General features: G+C 38.5%; 2 long non-coding RNA genes across 2 annotated transcripts in view; both read left to right on the forward strand.

Moving 5' to 3' along the window:
- Positions 1 to 27,496, forward strand: part of LOC127958037 (uncharacterized) — a 48,124-nt gene that overhangs the window by 10,121 nt on the left and 10,507 nt on the right. Inside the window, exon 2 of the long non-coding RNA XR_008153939.1 lies at positions 264 to 655. This is a non-coding gene — a long non-coding RNA (uncharacterized LOC127958037). The remainder of the gene's footprint in view (positions 1 to 263; positions 656 to 27,496) is intronic.
- LOC127958039 (uncharacterized) lies at positions 6,454 to 16,386 on the forward strand. Its single transcript, XR_008153940.1, has 3 exons — positions 6,454 to 6,824; positions 14,807 to 14,982; positions 15,039 to 16,386. It is a non-coding gene; the product is annotated as an uncharacterized LOC127958039 (long non-coding RNA).

Genomic DNA, 27,496 nt, shown 5'->3' on the forward strand with positions numbered 1-27,496 from the left:
ATTATTATTTTTTTTCCATATCTGCCACTTGGTGGCGCTACAGGATGAAAAAAAATCAAATGGCTATAACTAAGCAACCGTTGATCCAATCAACTTGAAAATTGATATGGCCCAATGTGGCACAAGTGCTCTATGAGGAATTTCACTTATCTTAAAAAACATGGCCGCCATTGGCCAAACAACTTTAAGCACCTATTTGACAAGGTTAATGGAAGTCGATCGGAACGAAACTCGGTGGGCATGTTCGACTCATTGCCCTAAAGGTCTGTAAGTATTTTGAAAGAAATTGCCCACAACATTGTCACCTCCCACAGAACACAACAAAGCGATTTGATTACAGCGCCACCTATTTTCCAAAAATGATAATGCATCATTTTACTGGAGTTTTACTGGCTGTTTCAATTACACTCTTCCAATAATTGCTTTTCTTACTCGTTGCATTTGGTCTGATGCTCCATGCCATGCTTAGCTCCTCGCTGTGGAACTTTTATTAACGATTTTCAGCCATTTCAATTACAATCATGCAATTATTAATTTCATTATTCATTGTTGCATTTGGTCTGATGCTACATATGCTTAGCTCCTGATGTTGCCGCTGGAATGCTTGGCCCCGTGATTGCTGCTTGCAGCTATATTTAGGGGCCAAGCACCGAAGGTGCGTAGGCACCTATTGTTTTCGTTGGCGTTATTAGGGGCCAAGCACCGAAGGTGCGTAGGCACCTATTGTTTTCGTTGGCGTTATTATTCTTCTTCTTCTTCTTCTTCTTCTTCTTCCGCCGCAAGTCTATGGCAGCCCATAGAACCGTTTGCGGGAAAGTTGTATAATTTGGCACACTGATAGAGGACAGTCCCAACATTAACTATAGCAAATTTGAAGCCTCTAACTCCTACTCTCTAGCGCCACCACTTGTCCAAACTTTCAATGTTTGTATGCTAATAACTTTTGAACCGTAAGCCAGAAAATGGAAATTCTTTTTTCCTCTGAATCCTTGGCTCAGGCCAAGTCGAATGAACCCTAAAATTCAAAAATCGCAAGGTTTAGTTTTTTCGCTATTTTCAATTATTCGAAAAACCTACTTTTTCGAACTCGTCCTAGACGGTTAGTCCGATTGCCACGAAAATTGGCTCAGATCATCTTCAGACCATGCTGGCAAAAAGTTATGGAATTCAAGTTGATTCGTCCAACTGTTGTCGAATGACATGTAAACAAATTTGACGAAAAGCACGCAAACATGCACGTGAGGCTATATCCCGGCAACGGTTTGTCATATTGAGACCAAACTTGGCGTGTGTTATAACAAGCATGAACTGAGACTACCTGCTGTGTTTCGACACAGCGCCACCTAGTGGTCAGGAGATATGAAAAATGCATATTTTGGCTTATAACTACTGAATGGTTTGGCCAAAAATCACACAACTGGTCTCTTTAGATTCAGTGAGTCATGTCGAGTCGAATGATATCCAATTTTCCTGTGTCGGCCATTTTAGGCGTCGGCCATTTTGAATTATGTTTCAAAATGCTGTATTTTTTGAACGCAGCATCGTATCGTTTCGCAAATAATTACAAAAATATTCGGCTCCATGCCCTGAAGGTACTCAAAAAGTTTGGTGGCAGCGCCACCTTGTGGCCAATAGTTATAATGAAATATCACATAAACGCTAATAACTTTTGAATAAATTAGTCTATTAAAATTAAAATGGTCTCGCTATATTCTGTGGGTCATGCCGAGAGTATTGATACCAATAATGTGAAAATTGGCCTTACTTCCTGTCCGCCATTTTGCTTAATGTTGAAAACCTACTTTTTCGAACTCCTCCTAGACCGTTAGCCCAATTTTCACCAAATTTGACGTGAATCATCTTCAGACCATGCTGGCAAAAAGTTATGGATTTTGTGTCGATATACGTAACGGTTCTCATTTAGCGCTTCAACGAATTTGCTGGAAGGGTGCCAAAATGCATTTGAGGCTGTATCTCTGCAACACTTTGACATATTTGCACCAAACTTTGTATGTGTCATCGCCACCTCACACTGACCATGCCACATAAATTTGGTAACAGCGCCACCTATTGGTCAAGAGTAATAAACCATTCATTAACCATGAGTAATTACACTTTTTAAAATGCTAATAACTTTTTAGTCCATTAGCCTATTTGAAGGAAACTGGGCTCAAAATATTCCCTGGCTTATGCCGATAACATAGATACCAAATATACCACGGTAAGCTGAACTTCCGGTCCACCATTTTGATTTATGTTGAAAACATACTTTTTCGAACTCCTCATCAACCGTATGTCCGATTTTCACCAAATTCGAATCAAATGATCTTCAGGCTATACTGATTCAAAGTTATGGATTTTGAGTCGATAGACAAAACCGTTTTCGCATACCACATCGACGAATTTGAGGCACAATGAGAAAATGACACTTGAGGCTGTATCCCTGGAATGCTTTGGCATATTGACACCAAACTTTGTGTGTGTCATTGAAAAGTCACACAGAGTACACCAAATTGATTTTATAACAGTGTCACCTATTGGTCAAGCTTGATAAACCAAGTAATCATGCTACTAGAGGTGGTATTGGTGTTTTTTTTTTTTTTTGCCATTTCAAATACAATAATTCCAAAATTGCTGTTATTGCTCATTAATGTATTTGGTGTGATGCTTTATGCGATGCTTAGCTACTACATTTGCCGTTGGAGTGCTTGGCCCCGTAATTGCTGCTTGCAGCTATATTTAGGGGCCAAGCACCGAAGGTGCGTAGGCACCTATTGTTTTCGTTGGCGTTATTATTATTAGGGGCCAAGCACCGAAGGTGCGTAGGCACCTATTGTTTCCGTTGGCGTTATTATTATTATTAGGGGCCAAGCACCGAAGGTGCGAAGGCACCTATTGTGTTTGTTGGCGTTATTAGGGGCCAAGCACCGAAGGTGCGTAGGCACCTATTGTTTTCGTTGGCGTTATTAGGGGCCAAGCACCGAAGGTGCGTAGGCACCTATTGTTTTCGTTGGCGTTATTATTATTATTCTTCTTCTTCTTCCGCCGCAAGTCTATGGCAGCCCATAGAACCGTTTGCGGGAAAGTTGTATAATTTGGCACACTGATAGAGGACAGTCCCATCATTAACTATAGCAAATTTGAAGCCTCTAACTCCTACTCTCTAGCGCCACCACTTGTCCAAACTTTCAATGTTTGTATGCTAATAACTTTTGAACCGTAAGCCAGAAAATGGAAATTCTTTTTTCCTCTGAATCCTTGGCTCAGGCCAAGTCGAATGAACCCTAAAATTCAAAAATCGCAAGGTTTAGTTTTTTCGCTATTTTCAATTATTCGAAAAACCTACTTTTTCGAACTCGTCCTAGACGGTTAGTCCGATTGCCACGAAAATTGGCTCAGATCATCTTCAGACCATGCTGGCAAAAAGTTATGGAATTCAAGTTGATTCGTCCAACTGTTGTCGAATGACACGTAAACAAATTTGACGAAAAGCACGCAAACATGCACGTGAGGCTATATCCCGGCAACGGTTTGTCATATTGAGACCAAACTTGGCGTGTGTTATAACAAGCATGAACTGAGACTACCTTCTGTGTTTCGACACAGCGCCACCTAGTGGTCAGGAGATATGAAAAATGCATATTTTGGCTTATAACTACTGAATGGTTTGGCCAAAAATCACACAACTGGTCTCTTTAGATTCAGTGAGTCATGTCGAGTCGAATGATATCCAATTTTCCTGTGTCGGCCATTTTAGGCGTCGGCCATTTTGAATTATGTTTCAAAATGCTGTATTTTTTGAACGCAGCATCGTATCGTTTCGCAAATAATTACAAAAATATTCGGCTCCATGCCCTGAAGGTACTCAAAAAGTTTGGTGGCAGCGCCACCTTGTGGCCAATAGTTATAATGAAATATCACATAAACGCTAATAACTTTTGAATAAATTAGTCTATTAAAATTAAAATGGTCTCGCTATATTCTGTGGGTCATGCCGAGAGTATTGATACCAATAATGTGAAAATTGGCCTTACTTCCTGTCCGCCATTTTGCTTAATGTTGAAAACCTACTTTTTCGAACTCCTCCTAGACCGTTAGCCCAATTTTCACCAAATTTGACGTGAATCATCTTCAGACCATGCTGGCAAAAAGTTATGGATTTTGTGTCGATATACGTAACGGTTCTCATTTAGCGCATCAACGAATTTGCTGGAAGGGTGCCAAAATGCATTTGAGGCTGTATCTCTGCAACACTTTGACATATTTGCACCAAACTTTGTATGTGTCATCGCCACCTCACACTGACCATGCCACATAAATTTGGTAACAGCGCCACCTATTGGTCAAGAGTAATAAACCATTCATTAACCATGAGTAATTACACTTTTTAAAATGCTAATAACTTTTTAGTCCATTAGCCTATTGCAACGAAACTGGGCTCAAAATATTCCCTGGCTTATGCCGATAACATAGATACCAAATATGCCAGTGTTTACTGAAGTTCCGGTCCACCATTTTGATTTATGTGGAAAACCTACTTTTTCGAACTCCTCATGAACCGTATGTCCAATTTTCACCAAATTCGAATCAGATGATCTTCAGACTATGTTGACACAAAGTTATGGATTTTGTGTCGATAGACAAAACCGTTTTCGCATACCAAAGCGACGAAGTTGAAACACAATGACAAAATGACACTTGAGGCTGCATCTCTGGAATGCTGTGGCATATTAACACCAAACTTTGTGTGTGTCATTGAAAAGTCAAACAGAGTACACCAAATTGATTTCATAACAGTGCCACCTATTGGTCAAACTTTATAAGCCAAGTAATCATGCTACTAGAGGTGGTATTATGATTTTTTTTTTGCCATTTCAATTACAATAATTCCAAAATTACTGTTATTGCTCATTAATGTATTTGGTGTGATGCTTCATGCCATTCTTAGCTCCTACATTTGCCGTTGGAGTGCTTGGCCCCGTAATTGCTGCTTGCAGCTATATTTATTATTCTTCTTCTTCCGCCGCAAGTCTATGGCAGCCCATAGAACCGATTGCGGGAAAGTTGTATAATTTGGCACACTGATAGAGGACAGTCCCAACATTAACTATAGCAAATTTGAAGTCTCTATCTCCTACTCTCTAGCGCCACCACTTGTCCAAACTTTTAATGTTTGTATGCTAATAACTTTTGAACCGTAAGCCAGAAAATGGAAATTCTTTTTTCCTCTGAATCCTTGGCTCATGCCAAGTCGAATGAACCCCAAAATTCAAAAATCGCAAGGTTTAGTTTTTTCGCTATTTTCAATTATTCGAAAAACCTACTTTTTCGAACTCGTCCTAGACGGTTAGTCCGATTGCCACGAAAATTGGCTCAGATCATCTTCAGACCATGCTGGCAAAAAGTTATGGAATTCAAGTTGATTCGTCCAACTGTTGTCAAATGACATGTAAACAAATTTGACGAAAAGCACGCAAACATGCACGTGAGGCTATATCCCGGCAACGGTTTGTCATATTGAGACCAAACTTGGCGTGTGTTATAACAAGCATGAACTGAGACTACCTGCAGTGTTTCGACACAGCGCCACCTAGTGGTCAGGAGATATGAAAAATGCATATTTTGGCTTATAACTACTGAATGGTTTGGCCAAAAATCACACAACTGGTCTCTTTAGATTCAGTGAGTCATGTCGAGTCAAATGATATCCAATTTTCCTGTGTCGGCCATTTTAGGCGTCGGCCATTTTGAATTATGATTTAAAATGCTGTATTTTTTGAACGCAGCATCGTATCGTTTCGCAAATAATTACAAAAATATTCGGCTCCATGCCCTGAAGGTACTCAAAAAGTTTGGTGGCAGCGCCACCTTGTGGCCAATAGTTATAATGAAATATCACATAAATGCTAATAACTTTTGAATAAATTAGTCTATTAAAATTAAAATTGTCTCGCTATATTCTGTGGGTCATGCCGAGAGCATTGATACCAATTATGTGAAAATTGGCCATACTTCCTGTCCGCCATTTTGCTTAATGTTGAAAACCTACTTTTTCAAACTCCTCCTAGACCGTTAGTCCAATTTTCACCAAATTTGACGTGAATCATCTTCAGACCATGCTGGCAAAAAGTTATGGATTTCGTGTCGATATACGAAACAGTTCTCATTTAGCGCATCAACGAATTTGCTGGAAGGGTGCCAAAATGCATTTGAGGCTGTATCTCTGCAACGCTTTGACATATTTGCACCAAATTTTGTATGTGTCATCGCCACCTCACACTGACCATGCCACAGAAATTTGGTGACAGCGCCACCTATTGGTCAAGAGTAATAAACCATTCATTAACCATGAATAATTACACTTCTAAAAATGCTAATAACTTTTTATTGCATTAGTCCATTCGAATGGAACTGGGCTCAAAATATTCCTTGGTTTATGCCGATAACATAGATACCAAATATACCATAGTAAGCTGAACTTCCGGTCCGCCATTTTGATTTATGTTGAAAACCTACTTTGTCGAACTCCTCATCAACCGTAGGTCCGATTTTCACCAAATTCGAATCAAATGATCTTCAGACTATGCTGACTCAAAGTTATGGCTTTTGAGTCGATAGACAAAACCGTTTTCGCATACCACATCGACGAATTTGAGGCACAATGAGAAAATGACACTTGAGGCTGTATCCCTGGAATGCTTTGGCATATTGACACCAAACTTTGTGTGTGTCATTGAAAAGTCACACAGAGTACACCAAATTGATTTTATAACAGTGCCACCTATTGGTCAAGCTTGATAAGCCAAGTAATCATGCTACTAGAGGTGGTATTATGATTTTTTTTTGCCATTTCAATTACAATAATTCCAAAATTGCTGTTATTGCTCATTAATGAATTTGGTGTGATGCTTCATGCGATGCTTAGCTCCTACATTTGCCGTTGGAGTGCTTGGCCCCGTAATTGCTGCTTGCAGCTATATTTATTATTATTCTTCTTCTTCTTCCGCCGCAAGTCTATGGCAGCCCATAGAACCGATTGCGGGAAAGTTGTATAATTTGGCACACTGATAGAGGACAGTCCCACCATTAACTATAGCTAATTTGAAGTCTCTAACTCCTACTCTCTAGCGCCACCACTTGTCCAAACTTTCAATGTTTGTATGCTAATAACTTTTGAACCGTAAGCCAGAAAATGGAAATTCTTTTTTCCTCTGAATCCTTGGCTCATGCCAAGTCGAATGAACCCCAAAATTCAAAAATCGCAAGGTTTAGTTTTTTCGCTATTTTCAATTTTTCGAAAAACCTGCTTTTTCGAACTCGTCCTAGACGGTTAGTCCGATTGCCACGAAAATTGGCTCAGATCATCTTCAGACCATGCTGGCAAAAAGTTATGGAATTCAAGTTGATTCGTCCAACCGTTGTCGAATGACACGTAAACAAATTTGACGAAAAGCACGCAAAAATGCACTTGAGGCTATATCTCAGCAACGGTTTGGCATATTGAGACCAAACTTGGTGTGTGTTATAATAAGCATGACCTGAGACTACCTGCAGTGTTTCGACACAGCGCCACCTAGTGGTCAGGAGATATGAAAAATGCATATTTTGGCTTATATCTTCTGAATGGTTTGGCCAAAAATCACACAACTGGTCTCTTTAGATTCAGTGAGTCATGTCGAGTCGTATGATATGCAAATTTCCCGTGTCAGCCATTTTAGGCGTCGGCCATTTTGAATTATGTTTTAAAATGCTGTATTTTTTCAACGCAGCATCGTATCGTTTCGCAAATAATTACAAAAATCTTCGGGCCCATGCCCTGAAGGTACTCAAAAATCTTGGAGGCAGCGCCACCTTGTGGTCAAGAGTTATAATGAAATATCACAAAAATGCTAATAACTTTTGAATACATTAGACTATTAAAATTAAAATGGTCTCACTACATTCTGTGTGTCATGCCGAGAGCATTGATACCAATTAAGTGAAAATTGGCCATACTTCCTGTCCGCCATTTTGATTAATTTTGAAAACCTTCTTTTTCGAACTCCTCCTAGACCGTTAGTCCGATTTTCACCAAATTTGACGTGAATCATCTTCAGACCATGCTGGCAAAAAGTTATGGATTTCGTGTCGATATACGAAACGGTTCTCATTTAGCGCATCAACGAATTTGCTGGAAGGGTGCCAAAATGCATTTGAGGCTGTATCTCTGCATCGCTTTGATATATTTGCACCAAACTTTGTATGTGTCATCGCCACCTCACACTGACCATGCCACATAAATTTGGTAACAGCGCCACCTATTGGTCAAGAGTAATAAACCATTCATTAACCATGTATAATTACACTTTTTAAAATGCTAATAACTTTTTATTGCATTAGCCCATTTGAATGAAAATGGGCTCAAAATATTCCCTGGCTTATGCCGATAACATAGATACCAAATATGCCAGAGTAAGCTGAACTTCCGGTCCGCCATTTTGATTTATGTTGAAAACATACTTTTTTGAACTCCTCATCAACCGTATGTCCGATTTTCACCAAATTCGAATCAGATGATCTTCAGACTATGCTGACACAAAGTTATGGATTTTGTGATGATAGACGAAACCGTTTTCGCATACCACAGCGATGAATTTGAGGCACAATAAGAAAATGACACTTGAGGCTGTATCTCTGGAATGCTTTGGCATATTAACACCAAACTTTCTGTGTGTCATTGAAAAGTAACACAGAGTACACCAAATTGATTTGATAACAGCACCACCTATTGGTCAATTTTGATAAGCAAGTAAATCATGCTACTAGAGGTTGTATTTATGATTTTTTTAGCCATTTCAGTTACAATAATCCAAAAATTGCTGTTATTGCTCATTAATGCATTTGGTGTGATGCTCCATGCCATGCTTAGCTCCTACATTTGCCGTTGGAGTGCTTGGCCCCGTAATTGCTGCTTGCAGCTATATTTATTATTCTTCTTCTTCCACCCCAAGTCTATGGTAGCCCATAGAACCGATTGCGGGAAAGTTGTATAATTTGGCACACTAATAGAGGACTGTCTGAACATTAACCGTAGCAAATTTGAAGTCTCTAACTCAAACTCTCTAGCGCCACCAATTGTCTAAACTTTCAAAAAATTGATGCTAATAACTCTTGAACCGTAAGCCACAAAATGAAAATTCTTTTTTCTTGTGATTCCTTGGCTCATGCCGAGTCGAATGGACACCGAAATTCAAAAATCGCAAGGTTTAGTTTTTTCGCTATCGTCAATTGTTTGTAAAACCTACTTTTTCGAACTCGTCCTAGGCCGTTGCACCGATTGTCACGAAAATTGAATCAGATAATCTTCAGACCATGCTGGCAAAAAGTTATGGAATTCAAGTTGATTTCTCAAACCGTTTCCGAATAGCTCATGAACGAATTCTTCGAAAAGCACGCAAACGTGAACGTGAGGCTATATCTCCGCAACGGTTTGGCCTATTGAGACCAATCTTGGTGGGTCTTATAACAACCATTCCCTGGGACTACCTGCAGTGTTTCGGCGCTGTGCCCCCTAGTGGTCAGGAGATATGAAAAATGCATGTTTTTGCTCATAACTTCTGAACGGTTTTGCCAAAAGTGGTGTCTTTAGATTCAGTGCATCATTCCGAGTCGAATGATACCGAATTTTCCCAATTCGGCCATTTTGGGCGTCGGCCATTTTGAATTTAGTTGTAAATTGCTGTATCTTAAGAATGAAGTTCCGTATCGTTTCGCAAATAATTACAAAAATGTCCGGCTCCATGCCCTGAATGTACACAAAAAAATTGGGGGCAGCGCCACCTTGTGGTCAATAGTTATAACGATTTTTCGAAAAATGCTAATAACTTTTGCATACATTAGCCTATTGTAACAAAACTGATGTTGATAGATTCCTTGGGTCATGCCGAGAACACCGATACCCCATTTGTCAATTTTGGCAAAATTTCCTGTCCGCCATTTTGATTCATGTTGAAAACCTACTTTTTCGAACTCCTCCTAGACCGTTGCTCAGATTTTCACCAAATTTGATTTGGATCATCTTCAGACCATGCTGGCAAAAAGTTATGGAATTCAAGTTGATTTCTCAAACCGTTTCCGAATAGCTCATGAACGAATTCTTCGAAAAGAATTCTTCGTGTCGATACACGTAACCGTTTTCAATTAGCGTACCAACGAATTTGCTGGAAAGATGCCAAACTGCATCTGAGGCTGTATCTCTGCAAAGGTTGGAGATATTTACACAAAACTTAATATGTGACATTGTCACATCACATTGACCACGCCACATCATTTTGGTCACAGCGCCACCTATTGGTCAAGAGTAATAAACCAATCAATAACCGCTAATTATTACATTTCCAATAATGCTAATAACTTTTGATTGCATTAGCCTATTATCATGAAACATGTCTCAAAATGTTCCTTGGGACATGCCGACAACATACATACCAATTATGTCATATTAAGCAAAACTTCCTGTCCGCCATTTTGATTCATGTTGAAAACCTTTTTTTTTAAACTCATCCTCAACCGTTTGTCTGATTTTCACCAAAATTGAATCAGATCATCTTCAGACCGTGCTGACAAAAAGTTATGGATTTCGTGTCAATAGACGAAACCGTTTTTGTACAGCGCTGCTTCAGATGTCAGGCATCTTCACAAAATGAGTCTGAGGCTATATCTCTGCAAAGCTTTGTTGTAATTAAGCCAAACTTGTGTGTGCCATTGTCTAACATGGAGAATAGGCTCACAGACACTCACACACAGAAATGAAATGGTTCAACTATTATATGAATAATCAATAAGCATGATTACACACACACACACACATACACAGAGAAGTACATGCCCACACATTTTGTTGTATGTAGATATTTGAAATAAATTATAGGTGACACACAACTCACAGAAAGACTTATTTTCTTACATTTCTATGTCAGGTTTCATTGCATTCATATTCTGACATAATAGTAAACATTTGATATACATGTATGAATAAATTGTTGAACTTTCACTCAATGTGATCTTAAATGCTTGAACAGTAATATTAAATAATAGTAATATATATTTTTCTAGATGAATCAATCATCGAGACAATGAACTGTAAAGTTTTAGTCTTTAGTGAGCCCATTAGTGGTCTTCCGGTGACATCTAGTGGTCGTAAATGCAATTTATCATACAACACTGTCTCTTTAACCTTTATAACTGTTATATGTTGTCTTAATTTCATTCCAAAGAAGCATACGCAATTTATGTATAATTTCACAGTCTAGATAATAGTACTGCACTGATTTTAAATAACCTAGATATGGCTGACAGTAAAAGAATAGAACAGAATTACAGACACACACAAACATGAAATGTTTAAACTAGTATATTAATACTCAATAAGCATGCTTAAACCCACACACAGATGCACACATTTTGTTATATATATAGATAATTAAAATAAATGATGGGTGATAAAACCTATTGCAAGTCTTCTGTTTTTATGGGCTTCTATGTCATTTTTCAGGTTTCATTGCAATCATAATCTGGCATAATTATAAACATTAGATATATCTGTATGAATAAATTGGTAAACTTTGACTCAATGTGATCTGAAATGCTTGAACAGTAATATTAAATAATAGTAATATACATTTTTTCTAGATGAATCCCTCAACAAGCCCATAAACTGTAATGTTTTAGTCTTTAGTGAGCTCATTAGTGGTCTTCCGGTGACATCTAGTGGTTATAATTGCAATTTTTTATTCATCACTGGGTTTTGAAGCTTTATAAATATTACAGTGTTCTTTTTTACCTAATCTCTGTTAAATTTTGCATGATTGTTTAGAAAAAATACAGATCTAATGCATGTGTGATTATTTTACCCCTTTTTTTTGCAGTTTAATGCCATTCACAACAGAAATCTTTTGTTTTTTAGGCCATTTTAACTGTTATAGCACCAGCTATTTTCTGATCTTAATGAAACTTTGCATGCTTGGTGGGTCATCTTTCACATGTTATAACCAAGTTTCATAAAGTTTTGAGTTTTTGTTTCAGTTTTATAGGCTTTAGGTTACATGTGGCCACGGCCCTTTCCTAAATGACCTCTTATAGCTAACCAAAGGACAAAATGCAACATATTTTTTAAAATTATTGATCTAGAGAGTCCAGAGAATATTATTGCAGTGGTTTGATCAAGACTGAACAAAAAACCAGGTGACCCAAAACATTCAAATTCGTGGACCGATTTTACGAAAAAGGCTATAACTCGGGAACAAAATGAGATATCTTCACCAAACTCAGAACTCATATGCATGAACAAAAACTTTAGTCAAATTATTATTTTTTTTCCATATCTGCCACTTGGTGGCGCTACAGGATGAAAAAAAATCAAATGGCTATAACTAAGCAACCGTTGATCCAATCAACTTGAAAATTGATATGGCCCAATGTGGCACAAGTGCTCTATGAGGAATTTCACTTATCTTAAAAAACATGGCCGCCATTGGCCAAACAACTTTAAGCACCTATTTGACAAGGTTAATGGAAGTCGATCGGAACGAAACTCGGTGGGCATGTTCGACTCATTGCCCTAAAGGTCTGTAAGTATTTTGAAAGAAATTGCCCACAACATTGTCACCTCCCACAGAACACAACAAAGCGATTTGATTACAGCGCCACCTATTTTCCAAAAATGATAATGCATCATTTTACTGGAGTTTTACTGGCTGTTTCAATTACACTCTTCCAATAATTGCTTTTCTTACTCGTTGCATTTGGTCTGATGCTCCATGCCATGCTTAGCTCCTCGCTGTGGAACTTTTATTAACGATTTTCAGCCATTTCAATTACAATCATGCAATTATTAATTTCATTATTCATTGTTGCATTTGGTCTGATGCTACATATGCTTAGCTCCTGATGTTGCCGCTGGAATGCTTGGCCCCGTGATTGCTGCTTGCAGCTATATTTCTGCTTCTTCTTCTTCTTCTTCTTCCGCCGCAAGTCTATGGCAGCCCATAGAACCGATTGCGGGAAAGTTGTATAATTTGGCACACTGATAGAGGACAGTCCCAGCATTAACTATAGCAAATTTGAAGTCTCTAACTCCAACTCTCTAGCGCCACCACTTGTCCAAACTTTCAATGTTTCTATGCTAATAACTTTTGAACTGTAAGCCAGAAAATGAAAATTCTTTTTTCTTCTGAATCCTTGGCTCATGCCAAGTCGAATGAACCCCAAAATTCAAAAATCGCAAGGTTTAGTTTTTTCGCTATTTTCAATTATTCGACAAACCTACTTTTTCGAACTCGTCCTAGACGGTTAGTCTGATTGCCACGAAAATTGTCTCAGATCATCTTCAGACCAGGCCGGCAAAAAGTTATGGAATTCAAGTTGATTCGTCCAACCGTTGTCGAATGACACGTAAACTAATTTGACGAAGTGCACGCAAAAATGCACGTGAGGCTATATCTCGGCAACAGTTTGTCATATTGAGACCAAACTTGGTGTGTGTTTTAACAAGCATGAACTGAGACTACCTGCAGTGTTTCGACACAGCGCCACCTAGTGGTCAGGAGATATGAAAAATGCATATTTTGGCTTATAACTTCTGAATGGTTTGGCCAAAAATCACACAACTGGTCTCTTTAGATTCAGTGAGTCATCTCGAGTCGAATGATATCCAATTTTCCCGTGTCGGCCATTTTAGGCGTTGGCCATTTTGAATTATGTGTTAAAATGCTGTATTTTTTGAACGCAGCATCGTATCGTTTCGCAAATAATTACAAAAATATTCGGCTCCATGCCCTGAAGGTACTCAAAAAGTTTGGTGGCAGCGCCACCTTGTGGCCAATAGTTATAATGAAATATCACATAAATGCTAATAACTTTTGAATAATTTAGACTATTAAAATTAAAATGGTCTCGCTATATTCTGTGGGTCATGCCGAGAGCATTGATACCAATTATGTGAAAATTGGCCATACTTCCTGTCCGCCATTTTGCTTAATGTTGAAAACCTACTTTTTCGAACTCCTCCTAGACCGTTAGTCCAATTTTCACCAAATTTGACGTGAATCATCTTCAGACCATGCTGGCAAAAAGTTATGGATTTCGTGTCGATATACGAAACAGTTCTCATTTAGCGCATCAACGAATTTGCTGGAAGGGTGCCAAAATGCATTTGAGGCTGTATCTCTGCAACGCTTTGACATATTTGCACCAAATTTTGTATGTGTCATCGCCACCTCACACTGACCATGCCACAGAAATTTGGTGACAGCGCCACCTATTGGTCAAGAGTAATAAACCATTCATTAACCATGAATAATTACACTTGTAAAAATGCTAATAACTTTTTATTGCATTAGCCCATTCGAATGGAACTGGGCTCAAAATATTCCCTGGTTTATGCCGATAACATAGATACCAAATATACCATAGTAAGCTGAACTTCCGGTCCGCCATTTTGATTTATGTTGAAAACCTACTTTGTCGAACTCCTCATCAACCGTAGGTCCGATTTTCACCAAATTCGAATCAAATGATCTTCAGACGATGCTGACTCAAAGTTATGGCTTTTGAGTCGATAGACAAAACCGTTTTCGCATACCACATCGACGAATTTGAGGCACAATGAGAAAATGACACTTGAGGCTGTATCCCTGGAATGCTTTGGCATATTGACACCAAACTTTGTGTGTGTCATTGAAAAGTCACACAGAGTACACCAAATTGATTTTATAACAGTGCCACCTATTGGTCAAGTTTGATAAGCCAAGTAATCATGCTACTAGAGGTGGTATTATAATTTTTTTTTGCCATTTCAATTACAATAATTCCAAAATTGCTGTTATTGCTCATTAATGAATTTGGTGTGATGCTTCATGCGATGCTTAGCTCCTACATTTGCCGTTGGAGTGCTTGGCCCCGTAATTGCTGCTTGCAGCTATATTTAGGGGCCAAGCACCGAAGGTGCGAAGGCACCTATTGTGTTTGTTGGCGTTATTATTAGGGGCCAAGCACCGAAGGTGCGTAGGCACCTATTGTTTTCGTTGGCGTTATTAGGGGCCAAGCACCGAAGGTGCGAGGCACCTATTGTTTTTGTTCCGGTTCTTATTATTATTATTATTATTATTATTATTCTTCCGACTGGGAGTCTATGGCAGCCCATAGAACCGAATGCGGGAAAGTTGTTTTGGTTTGACATTCTGATAGAGGACAGTGCCAACATTTAGTACACCAATTTTGGTGTGTCTAAGAAATTCCCTCTAGCGCCACCAACTGTCCGAAATTTCACTTTAATTTTGTTAATAACTTTTTAACCGTAAGTCCAATCAACAAAATTCTTGTTTCCTCTGATTTCTGAGCTCATGCCAATTCGATTGCACCCTATGCCGTCATTTTCCGTCATAGAAATATGGCCGCCATTTTGAATTCTTTGAAAAACCTACTTTTTCGAACTCGTCCTAGACGGTTTGTCCGATTCACACGAAAATTGAACCAGATCATCTTCAGGCAGTGCTGACCAAAAGTTATGCAAATCAAATTGATTCGTCAAACCGTTTTCGAAAAACGCTCAAACAAATTTTACGAAACGCTTAGAAAAACAGTCGTAAGGCTGTATCTCTGCAACGATTTATCGTATTCAGACCAAACCTGGTACATGTCATAACAAGCATGACCTGAGGCTACTTGCTGCGTTTCGGCGCAGCGCCACCTACTGGTCCGGAGATATGAAAAATTGCTATTTTTGCTTATAACTTCTAAACAGTTTGTCCAAAAATCATAACATTGGTCTTGTTAGATTCAGGGCAACATGCCGAGTCGACTGATATCAAATTTTACAATTTCGGCCATTTTGTCTGTCGGCCATTTTGAATTTTGTGCTAAAATGCTGTATTTTCAGAACGCATTAACGGATTGTTACGAAACATGGTATGGGTCATCAGCACAATGTCCTGAAGGAGTGTGAGAAGTTTCGAAACAGCGCCACCTAGTGGTGATCATCCTTTTTTAAATGCTTATAACCTTGTGTGTGGTCGACTTATTTTCTCGAGACTCACCAAATTAGACTCCTGAAACCTTACAGAGTCCTACGATACCAAACATGCTAGGTTTCGCCTTACGGTTTGTGTAGCGTTGTGATTTAGCGCTTAAAAAACATCTGGCTATATCTTCGAAACCACTTGTCTGATCGAGACGAAACCACCGTCAGAAGTTCGGAAACATAGGTCGATAGCTATATGCCAATGCCCAAATGCCAAAATATTGATGGTAAGGTGTAGTAATATTCAATCAAAGTCAAGAGTCAGTCATTTTTTACGTGCTTTTTCATATAAATGTCTATAACTCTGAAGTGAATTGAGATATTTTCACCAAAATTGGCACACATATGTATGGGCTCACTCTGAGCACACATAAAAAGAAATGGTGGGACTGAGCCTCTTGGTGGCGCTATAATAGAACAAAATATGAAATTCTCATTGACTTCAATACAGTTTTGTAAAAATAAAATGCAATACTAAACAAATGCATTGATGTAATATTACGAAACTCAGAATGTGCCAACAACACCATCCCCTGAAGGTACTCAAAATATTTTGAAACACCGCCACCTAGTGGTCAACAGTTATATCTCAATTTAAATAAAGGCTAATAACTTTCGAATAAATCTGGCTATTGACATGACGCTGGTCTTTTTAGATTCCTTGGGTCAAGTCGAGAACATAGATACAAAGTTTTCCTTATTTGGCTGAACTTCCTGTCCGTCATTTTGATTAATGTTGAAAACTTACTTTTTCGAACTCCTCCTAGACCGTTAGTCAGATTTTCACCAAATTTGACGTGGATCATCTTCAGACCATGCTGGCAAAATGTTATGGATTTCGTTTCGATATACGAAACTGTTCTCATTTAGCGCATCAACGAAGCTGCTGGAAGGGTTCCAAAATGCATTTGAGGCTGTATCTCAGCAAAGCTTTGACATATTTGCACCAAACTTTGTATGTGTCATCGTCACCTCACACTGACCATTCCAAACTAATTTGGTAACAGCGCCACCTATTGGTTACACGTGATAAGCAAATAAATCCTATTACTAGTTGTTGTGTTTATTGTTTTCAAGCCATTTTGCCTAAAATAATCTTAAAACTTTCTTAATTACTCATTCCTGCAGTTCGTCTGAAGCTTGCTTCTGTAGTGCTTGGCCCCGTTATTGCTGCTTGCAGCTATATTTAGGGGCCAAGCACCGAAGGTGCGAAGGCACCTATTGTGTTCGTTGGCGTTATTAGGGGCCAAGCACCGAAGGTGCGTAGGCACCTATTGTAATCGTTGGCGTTATTATTATTCTGCTTCTTCTTCTTCTTCTTCTTCTTCCGCCGCAAGTCTATGGCAGCCCATAGAACCGATTGCGGGAAAGTTGTATAATTTGGCACACTGATAGAGGACAGTCCCATCATTAACTATAGCTAATTTGAAGTCTCTAACTCCTACTCTCTAGCGCCACCACTTGTCCAAACTTTCAATGTTTGTATGCTAATAACTTTTGAACCGTAAGCCAGAAAATGGAAATTCTTTTTTCCTCTGAATCCTTGGCTCATGCCAAGTCGAATGAACCCCAAAATTCAAAAATCGCAAGGTTTAGTTTTTTCGCTATTTTCAATTTTTCGAAAAACCTACTTTTTCAAACTCGTGCTAGACGGTTAGTCCGATTGCCACGAAAATTGGCTCAGATCATCTTCAGACGATGCTAGCAAAAAGTTATGGAATTCAAGTTGATTCGTCCAACCATTGTCGAATGACACGTAAACAAATTTGACGAAAAGCACGCAAAAATGCACTTGAGGCTATATCTCAGCAACGGTTTGGCATATTGAGACCAAACTTGGTGTGTGTTATAATAAGCATGACCTGAGACTACCTGCAGTGTTTCGACACAGCGCCACCTAGTGGTCAGGAGATATGAAAAATGCATATTTTGGCTTATATCTTCTGAATGGTTTGGCCAAAAATCACACAACTTGTCTCTTTAGATTCAGTGAGTCATGTCGAGTCGTATGATATGCAAATTTCCCGTGTCAGCCATTTTAGGCGTCGGCCATTTTGAATTATGTTTTAAAATGCTGTATTTTTTCAACGCAGCATCGTATCGTTTCGCAAATAATTACAAAAATATTCGGCTCCATGCCCTGAATGTACTCAAAAAGCTTGGTGGCAGCGCCACCTTGTGGTCAAGAGTTATAATGAATTATCACAAAAATGCTAATAACTTTTGAGTAAATTAGACAATTGAAATGCAAATGGTCTCCCCGTATTCTTTGGGTCATGCCGAGAACATAGATACCAATTATGCCAAAATTGGCCATACTTCCTGTCCGCCATTTTGATTAATGTTGAAAACCTACTTTTTCGAACTCCTCCTAGACCGTTAGTCCGATTTTCACCAAATTTGACGTGAATCATCTTCAGACCATGCTGGCAAAAAGTTATGGATTTCGTGTCGATATACAAAACGGTTCTGATTTAGCGCATCAACGAATTTGCTGGAAGGGTGCCAAAATGCATTTGAGGCTGTATCTCTGCAACGCTTTGACATTTTTGCACCAAACTTTGTATGTGTCATCGCCACCTGACACTGACCATGCCACATAAATTTGGTAACAGCGCCACCTATTGGTCAAGAGTAATTAACCATTCATTAACTATGAATAATTACACTTATAAAAATGCTAGTAACTTTTTAATGCATTAGCCTATTGTAATGAAACTGGCCTCAAAATATTCCCTGGCTTATGCCGACAACATAGATACCATATATGCCAGAGTAAGCCGAACTTCCAGTCCGCCATTTTGATTTATGTTAAAAACCTACTTTTTCGAACTCCTCATCAACCGTTAGTCCGATTTTCACCAAAATTGACTCAGATGATCTGTAGACTGTACTGACAAAATGTTATGGATTTTGTATCGATAGACAAAACCGTTTTCGCATACCACAGCGACGAATTTGAGGCACAATGCCAAAATGACACTTGAGGCTGTATCTCTGCAATGCTTTGGCATATTGACACCAAACTTTGTTTGTGTCATTGAAAAGTCACACAGAGTACACCAAATTGACTTGATAACAGCACCACCTGTTGGTCAATTTTGATAAGCCAGTAAATCATGCTACTAGAGGTTGTATTTATGATTTTTTAGCCATTTCAATTACAATCATCCTAAAATTGCTGTTATTGCTCATTAATGCATTTGGTGTGATGCTCCATGCCATGCTTAGCTCCTACATTTGCCGTTGGAGTGCTTGGCCCCGTAATTGCTGCTTGCAGCTATATTTAGGGGCCAAGCACCGAAGGTGCGTAGGCACCTATTGTTTTCGTTGGCGTTATTATTATTATTCTTCTTCTTCTTCCGCCGCAAGTCTATGGCAGCCCATAGAACCGTTTGCGGGAAAGTTGTATAATTTGGCACACTGATAGAGGACAGTCCCAACATTAACTATAGCAAATTTGAAGCCTCTAACTCCTACTCTCTAGCGCCACCACTTGTCCAAACTTTCAATGTTTGTATGCTAATAACTTTTGAACCGTAAGCCAGAAAATGGAAATTCTTTTTTCCTCTGAATCCTTGGCTCAGGCCAAGTCGAATGAACCCTAAAATTCAAAAATCGCAAGGTTTAGTTTTTTCGCTATTTTCAATTATTCGAAAAACCTACTTTTTCGAACTCGTCCTAGACGGTTAGTCCGATTGCCACGAAAATTGGCTCAGATCATCTTCAGACCATGCTGGCAAAAAGTTATGGAATTCAAGTTGATTCGTCCAACTGTTGTCGAATGACACGTAAACAAATTTGACGAAAAGCACGCAAACATGCACGTGAGGCTATATCCCGGCAACGGTTTGTCATATTGAGACCAAACTTGGCGTGTGTTATAACAAGCATGAACTGAGACTACCTGCTGTGTTTCGACACAGCGCCACCTAGTGGTCAGGAGATATGAAAAATGCATATTTTGGCTTATAACTACTGAATGGTTTGGCCAAAAATCACACAACTGGTCTCTTTAGATTCAGTGAGTCATGTCGAGTCGAATGATATCCAATTTTCCTGTGTCGGCCATTTTAGGCGTCGGCCATTTTGAATTATGTTTCAAAATGCTGTATTTTTTGAACGCAGCATCGTATCGTTTCGCAAATAATTACAAAAATATTTGGCTCCATGCCCTGAAGGTACTCAAAAAGTTTGGTGGCAGCGCCACCTTGTGGCCAATAGTTATAATGAAATATCACATAAACGCTAATAACTTTTGAATAAATTAGTCTATTAAAATTAAAATGGTCTCGCTATATTCTGTGGGTCATGCCGAGAGTATTGATACCAATAATGTGAAAATTGGCCTTACTTCCTGTCCGCCATTTTGCTTAATGTTGAAAACCTACTTTTTCGAACTCCTCCTAGACCGTTAGCCCAATTTTCACCAAATTTGACGTGAATCATCTTCAGACCATGCTGGCAAAAAGTTATGGATTTTGTGTCGATATACGTAACGGTTCTCATTTAGCGCATCGACGAATTTGCTGGAAGGGTGCCAAAATGCATTTGAGGCTGTATCTCTGCAACACTTTGACATATTTGCACCAAACTTTGTATGTGTCATCGCCACCTCACACTGACCATGCCACATAAATTTGGTAACAGCGCCACCTATTGGTCAAGAGTAATAAACCATTCATTAACCATGAGTAATTACACTTTTTAAAATGCTAATAACTTTTTAGTCCATTAGCCTATTGCAACGAAACTGGGCTCAAAATATTCCCTGGCTTATGCCGATAACATAGATACCAAATATGCCAGTGTTTACTGACGTTCCGGTCCACCATTTTGATTTATGTGGAAAACCTACTTTTTCGAACTCCTCATGAACCGTATGTCCAATTTTCACCAAATTCGAATCAGATGATCTTCAGACTATGTTGACACAAAGTTATGGATTTTGTGTCGATAGACAAAACCGTTTTCGCATACCAAAGCGACGAAGTTGAAACACAATGACAAAATGACACTTGAGGCTGCATCTCTGGAATGCTTTGGCATATTGACACCAAACTTTGTGTGTGTCATTGAAAAGACACACAGAGTACACCAAATTGATTTTATAACAGTGTCACCTATTGGTCAAGCTTGATAAACCAAGTAATCATGCTACTAGAGGTGGTATTGGTGTTTTTTTTGCCATTTCAAATACAATAATTCCAAAATTGCTTTTATTGCTCATTAATGTATTTGGTGTGATGCTTTATGCGATGCTTAGCTACTACATTTGCCGTTGGAGTGCTTGGCCCCGTAATTGCTGCTTGCAGCTATATTTATTATTATTATTCTTCCTCTTCTTCCACCCCAAGTCTATGGTAGCCCATAGAACCGATTGCGGGAAAGTTGTATAATTTGGCACACTAATAGAGGACTGTCTGAACATTAACCGTAGCAAATTTGAAGTCTCTAACTCAAACTCTCTAGCGCCACCAATTGTCTAAACTTTCAAAAACTTGATGCTAATAACTCTTGAACCGTAAGCCACAAAATGAAAATTCTTTTTTCCTGTGATTCCTTGGCTCATGCCGAGTCGAATGGACACCGAAATTCAAAAATCGCAAGGCTTAGTTTTTTCGCTATCGTCAATTGTTCGTAAAACCTACTTTTTCGAACTCGTCCTAGGCCGTTGCACCGATTGTCACGAAAATTGAATCAGATAATCTTCAGACCATGCTGGCAAAAAGTTATGGAATTCAAGTTGATTTCTCAAACCGTTTCCGAATAGCTCATGAACGAATTCTTCGAAAAGCACGCAAACGTGAACGTGAGGCTATATCTCCGCAACGGTTTGGCCTATTGAGACCAATCTTGGTGGGTCTTATAACAACCATTCCCTGGGACTACCTGCAGTGTTTCGGCGCTGTGCCCCCTAGTGGTCAGGAGATATGAAAAATGCATGTTTTTGCTCATAACTTCTGAACGGTTTTGCCAAAAATCACAAAAGTGGTGTCTTTAGATTCAGTGCATCATTCCGAGTCGAATGATACCGAATTTTCCCAATTCGGCCATTTTGGGCGTCGGCCATTTTGAATTTAGTTGTAAATTGCTGTATCTTAAGAATGAAGTTCCGTATCGTTTCGCAAATAATTACAAAAATGTCCGGCTCCATGCCCTGAATGTACACAAAAAAATCGGGGGCAGCGCCACCTTGTGGTCAATAGTTATAACGATTTTTCGAAAAATGCTAATAACTTTTGCATACATTAGCCTATTGTAACAAAGCTGATGTTGATAGATTCCTTGGGTCATGCCGAGAACACCGATACCCCATTTGTCAATTTTGGCAAAATTTCCTGTCCGCCATTTTGATTCATGTTGAAAACCTACTTTTTCGAACTCCTCCTAGACCGTTGCTCAGATTTTCACCAAATTTGATTTGGATCATCTTCAGACCATGCTGGCAAAAAGTTATGGAATTTGTGTCGATACACGTAACCGTTTTCAATTAGCGTACCAACGAATTTGCTGGAAAGATGCCAAACTGCATCTGAGGCTGTATCTCTGCAAAGGTTGGAGATATTTACACAAAACTTAATATGTGACATTGTCACATCACATTGACCACGCCACATCATTTTGGTCACAGCGCCACCTATTGGTCAAGAGTAATAAACCAATCAATAACCGCTAATTATTACATTTCCAATAATGCTAATAACTTTTGATTGCATTAGCCTATTATCATGAAACATGTCTCAAAATGTTCCTTGGGACATGCCGACAACATACATACCAATTATGTCATATTAAGCAAAACTTCCTGTCCGCCATTTTGATTCATGTTGAAAACCTTTTTTTTTAAACTCATCCTCAACCGTTTGTCTGATTTTCACCAAAATTGAATCAGATCATCTTCAGACCGTGCTGACAAAAAGTTATGGATTTCGTGTCAATAGACGAAACCGTTTTTGTACAGCGCTGCTTCAGATGTCAGGCATCTTCACAAAATGAGTCTGAGGCTATATCTCTGCAAAGCTTTGTTGTAATTAAGCCAAACTTGTGTGTGCCATTGTCTAACATGGAGAATAGGCTCACAGACACTCACACACAGAAATGAAATGGTTCAACTATTATATGAATAATCAATAAGCATGATTACACACACACACACACAGAGAGAAGTACATGCCCACACATTTTGTTGTATGTAGATATTTGAAATAAATTATAGGTGACACACAACTCACAGAAAGACTTCTTTTCTTATATTTCTATGTCAGGTTTCATTGCATTCATATTCTGACATAATAGTAAACATTTGATATACATGTATGAATAAATTGTTGAACTTTCACTCAATGTGATCTTAAATGCTTGAACAGTAATATTAAATAATAGAAATATATATTTTTCTAGATGAATCAATCATCGAGACAATGAACTGTAATGTTTTAGTCTTTAGTGAGCCCATTAGTGGTCTTCCAGTGACATCTAGTGGTCGTAAATGCAATTTATCATACAACACTGTCTCTTTAACCTTTATAACTGTTATATGTTGTCTTAATTTCATTCCAAAGAAGCATACGCAATTTATGTATAATTTCACAGTCTAGATAATAGTACTGCACTGATTTTAAATAACCTAGATATGGCTGACAGTAAAAGAATAGAACAGAATTACAGACACACACAAACATGAAATGTTTAAACTAGTATATTAATACTCAATAAGCATGCTTAAACCCACACACAGATGCACACATTTTGTTATATATATAGATAATTAAAATAAATGATGGGTGATAAAACCTATTGCAAGTCTTCTGTTTTTATGGGCTTCTATGTCATTTTTCAGGTTTCATTGCAATCATAATCTGGCATAATTATAAACATTAGATATATCTGTATGAATAAATTGGTAAACTTTGACTCAATGTGATCTGAAATGCTTGAACAGTAATATTAAATAATAGTAATATACATTTTTTCTAGATGAATCCCTCAACAAGCCCATAAACTGTAATGTTTTAGTCTTTACTGAGCTCATTAGTGGTCTTCCGGTGACATCTAGTGGTTATAATTGCAATTTTTTATTCAACACTGGGTTTTGAAGCTTTATAAATATTACAGTGTTCTTTTTTACCTAATCTCTGTTAAATTTTGCATGATTGTTTAGAAAAAATACAGATCTAATGCATGTGTGATTATATTACCCCTTTTTTTTTTGCAGTTTAATGCCATTCACAACAGAAATCTTTTGTTTTTTAGGCCATTTTAACTGTTATAGCACCAGCTATTTTCTGATCTTAATGAAACTTTGCATGCTTGGTGGGTCATCTTTCACATGTTATAACCAAGTTTCATAAAGTTTTGAGTTTTTGTTTCAGTTTTACAGGCTTTAGGTTACATGTGGCCACGGCCCTTTCCTATATGACCTCTTATAGCTAACCAAAGAACAAAATGCAACATATTTTTGAAAATTATTGATCTAGAGAGTCCTGAGAATATTATTGCAGTGGTTTGATCAAGACTGAACAAAAAACCAGGTGACCCAAAACATTCAAATTCGTGGACCAATTTTACGAAAAAGGCTATAACTCGGGAACAAAATGAGATATCTTCACCAAACTCAGAACTCATATGCATGAACAAAAACTTTAGTCAAATTATTATTTTTTTTCCATATCTGCCACTTGGTGGCGCTACAGGATGAAAAAAAATCAAATGGCTATAACTAAGCAACCGTTGATCCAATCAACTTGAAAATTGATATGGCCCAATGTGGCACAAGTGCTCTATGAGGAATTTCACTTATCTTAAAAAACATGGCCGCCATTGGCCAAACAACTTTAAGCACCTATTTGACAAGGTTAATGGAAGTCGATCGGAACGAAACTCGGTGGGCATGTTCGACTCATTGCCCTAAAGGTCTGTAAGTATTTTGAAAGAAATTGCCCACAACATTGTCACCTCCCACAGAACACAACAAAGCGATTTGATTACAGCGCCACCTATTTTCCAAAAATGATAATGCATCATTTTACTGGAGTTTTACTGGCTGTTTCAATTACACTCTTCCAATAATTGCTTTTCTTACTCGTTGCATTTGGTCTGATGCTCCATGCCATGCTTAACTCCTCGCTGTGGAACTTTTATTAACTATTTTCAGCCATTTCAATTACAATCATGCAATTATTAATTTCATTATTCATTGTTGCATTTGGTCTGATGCTACATATGCTTAGCTCCTGATGTTGCCGCTGGAATGCTTGGCCCCGTGATTGCTGCTTGCAGCTATATTTATTATTCTTCTTCTTCTTCTTCCGCCGCAAGTCTATGGCAGCCCATAGAACCGTTTGCGGGAAAGTTGTATAATTTGGCACACTGATAGAGGACAGTCCCAACATTAACTATAGCAAATTTGAAGCCTCTAACTCCTACTCTCTAGCGCCACCACTTGTCCAAACTTTCAATGTTTGTATGCTAATAACTTTTGAACCGTAAGCCAGAAAATGGAAATTCTTTTTTCCTCTGAATCCTTGGCTCAGGCCAAGTCGAATGAACCCTAAAATTCAAAAATCGCAAGGTTTAGTTTTTTCGCTATTTTCAATTATTCGAAAAACCTACTTTTTCGAACTCGTCCTAGACGGTTAGTCCGATTGCCACGAAAATTGGCTCAGATCATCTTCAGACCATGCTGGCAAAAAGTTATGGAATTCAAGTTGATTCGTCCAACTGTTGTCGAATGACACGTAAACAAATTTGACGAAAAGCACGCAAACATGCACGTGAGGCTATATCCCGGCAACGGTTTGTCATATTGAGACCAAACTTGGCGTGTGTTATAACAAGCATGAACTGAGACTACCTGCTGTGTTTCGACACAGCGCCACCTAGTGGTCAGGAGATATGAAAAATGCATATTTTGGCTTATAACTACTGAATGGTTTGGCCAAAAATCACACAACTGGTCTCTTTAGATTCAGTGAGTCATGTCGAGTCGAATGATATCCAATTTTCCTGTGTCGGCCATTTTAGGCGTCGGCCATTTTGAATTATGTTTCAAAATGCTGTATTTTTTGAACGCAGCATCGTATCATTTCGCAAATAATTACAAAAATATTCGGCTCCATGCCCTGAAGGTACTCAAAAAGTTTGGTGGCAGCGCCACCTTGTGGCCAATAGTTATAATGAAATATCACATAAACGCTAATAACTTTTGAATAAATTAGTCTATTTAAATTAAAATGGTCTCGCTATATTCTGTGGGTCATGCCGAGAGTATTGATACCAATAATGTGAAAATTGGCCTTACTTCCTGTCCGCCATTTTGCTTAATGTTGAAAACCTACTTTTTCGAACTCCTCCTAGACCGTTAGCCCAATTTTCACCAAATTTGACGTGAATCATCTTCAGACCATGCTGGCAAAAAGTTATGGATTTTGTGTCGATATACGTAACGGTTCTCATTTAGCGCATCAACGAATTTGCTGGAAGGGTGCCAAAATGCATTTGAGGCTGTATCTCTGCAACACTTTGACATATTTGCACCAAACTTTGTATGTGTCATCGCCACCTCACACTGACCATGCCACATAAATTTGGTAACAGCGCCACCTATTGGTCAAGAGTAATAAACCATTCATTAACCATGAGTAATTACACTTTTTAAAATGCTAATAACTTTTTAGTCCATTAGCCTATTGCAACGAAACTGGGCTCAAAATATTCCCTGGCTTATGCCGATAACATAGATACCAAATATGCCAGTGTTTACTGAAGTTCCGGTCCACCATTTTGATTTATGTGGAAAACCTACTTTTTCGAACTCCTCATGAACCGTATGTCCAATTTTCACCAAATTCGAATCAGATGATCTTCAGACTATGTTGACACAAAGTTATGGATTTTGTGTCGATAGACAAAACCGTTTTCGCATACCAAAGCGACGAAGTTGAAACACAATGACAAAATGACACTTGAGGCTGTATCCCTGGAATGCTTTGGCATATTGACACCAAACTTTGTGTGTGTCATTGAAAAGTCAAACAGAGTACACCAAATTGATTTCATAACAGTGCCACCTATTGGTCAAACTTTATAAGCCAAGTAATCATGCTACTAGAGGTGGTATTATGATTTTTTTTTTTGCCATTTCAATTACAATAATTCCAAAATTACTGTTATTGCTCATTAATGTATTTGGTGTGATGCTTCATGCCATGCTTAGCTCCTACATTTGCCGTTGGAGTGCTTGGCCCCGTAATTGCTGCTTGCAGCTATATTTAGGGGCCAAGCACCGAAGGTGCGTAGGCACCTATTGTAATCGTTGGCGTTATTATTATTAGGGGCCAAGCACCGAAGGTGCGTAGGCACCTATTGTAATCGTTGGCGTTATTATTATTCTTCTTCTTCTTCTTCTTCTTCTTCTTCCGCCGCAAGTCTATGGCA

The sequence above is a fragment of the Carassius gibelio genome, chromosome B5 (genome assembly GCF_023724105.1).
Source record: "Carassius gibelio isolate Cgi1373 ecotype wild population from Czech Republic chromosome B5, carGib1.2-hapl.c, whole genome shotgun sequence".
Lineage (NCBI taxonomy): Eukaryota > Metazoa > Chordata > Actinopteri > Cypriniformes > Cyprinidae > Carassius > Carassius gibelio.